Source organism: Pterocles gutturalis, unplaced genomic scaffold (assembly GCF_000699245.1).
Source record: "Pterocles gutturalis isolate BGI_N339 unplaced genomic scaffold, ASM69924v1 scaffold21571, whole genome shotgun sequence".
In the NCBI taxonomy this organism is placed as follows: domain Eukaryota; kingdom Metazoa; phylum Chordata; class Aves; order Pterocliformes; family Pteroclidae; genus Pterocles; species Pterocles gutturalis.
Window position 1 is genome coordinate 7,853 of NW_010100922.1, and position 1,591 is coordinate 9,443.

Here is a 1,591-nt window from a genome sequence, read left to right on the forward strand (position 1 = left end):
CAGCGAGACCCGGCAGCGATGGATTCCTAATGGCACTCACCTGCAGCGCTGTTCCCCATTGCAGGGACGCAGGCACTCGCGGTGGGTGATAGTGATGCTGCAGAAGCCATTCGAGCCCCCGAATGAGCGGCTGCCCTTTAAAGCATCCCAGCATTTGGATTGAGGTGACACACAGTAATGGCACCGCAGAAGACATTACTGTCCATCAAGTAAATAATAGACACACACTGTAACCTGCCTGGACTTCCCCGGGCTTTCATGAGCTATTGCAAACGGTAAAAACACCCCAACAAATCAAAGCAGGAAGGGCAAAGGACAACGTCGAGAAGAGAACAGCCAAGGAGGCGGCTGTGCTGCGGGAACACAGCCGGGGGGGTGTCCCTGCAGCAAACCCCGGTGAAGCTGGAGTGTTTATCCTGATGTAGATCTGGACTTGGGGAAAAAGGGTGAAAAGCAAAGCTCTCTGCTGCAGACACGACCTGGCTGACATCTGCCCTTGGCGGCTCTTTGGGCGAGGGCAGGCAGCTCGCTACTGGATTTCTGTCTGTTACAGCACCAATGCAGCAATGAAAAACCTCCCAAGAGGCACACAGGAGCATAAGCCCAGGATGACCAGCAAACAAAAGCCCCAGCCATGCCTGGAATGCCATTTCCAGTTGCCCTTGTTACCGCTGGGTCCCCCAGCACCCATCAGGGCTGCTCCCGTATCCCACTGTGTGCATCTCCCACCACGCAGATCCCGTTTTACCCACAGTGAGCCACCCATGGTGACAGCCACCATTATATCTGACATGGGAGCACTGGGCGCTGACCTTAGTGTTTGCTCTATCACCGTAGCTGGGTAGATGGTCTCTGTTCCTCCTGTCCGGCAGCATTGCTCCAAGGGCCGTGACTCAAGGACCTGAAGTCTTTCACTCTGGCCAGATGAGCCTCGTGCTCATTTTGCACTATTTACAGAGATTGCACGATGACCTAGAACCACATAAAGGCACTGCAGGATAAACACAGAGCCGTCCCGAGCCCCGCAGCACCCCTGAATCTGGCTGCTCAGGGGGAAGCATCGGGTTGGGTTCGTTTGGGGGATGTGGGTCCACTGGGATTCAGAGGAGGGGGAGTGGGTGGATTGGCACGTGGCACCCAGACCCTTTGTCACCTCCCCGGGCTGGCAGAGGGGTCTGCGCCCCAGCGTACCCTCACTCGTGGGTGGGCGTGGGACAGCACAGCTTGTGTTGGGAACGGTGCCGGGGGAGCTGGCGCGAGCCACGCGGTGACGATGGGCTCTCATCTGTTTGTCACGGGCTGGCAGAAAGAAAACAAGGTAATGGGGCATTTGCTGATTCAATTTGTTGAATTTGAACAAATCTTTTTAATCTTCTTCCCCGAAGGATCAGAAAGGTCAGGAAATAGGCAGAATGTGCACTTTCAGGTACTGAAATTAAACTTGTTAAGAAATCCATATCGATTTGCACTTCGCTGAAAAATATTGAAGCCTCCAGATTTAGCCCGGGTATCGATTTTCTCTTCCAGGGAAAAGACATCGGCACGAAGGGAAGATATTACACATGGCAGTAAACACCTTCAATCACCGCCC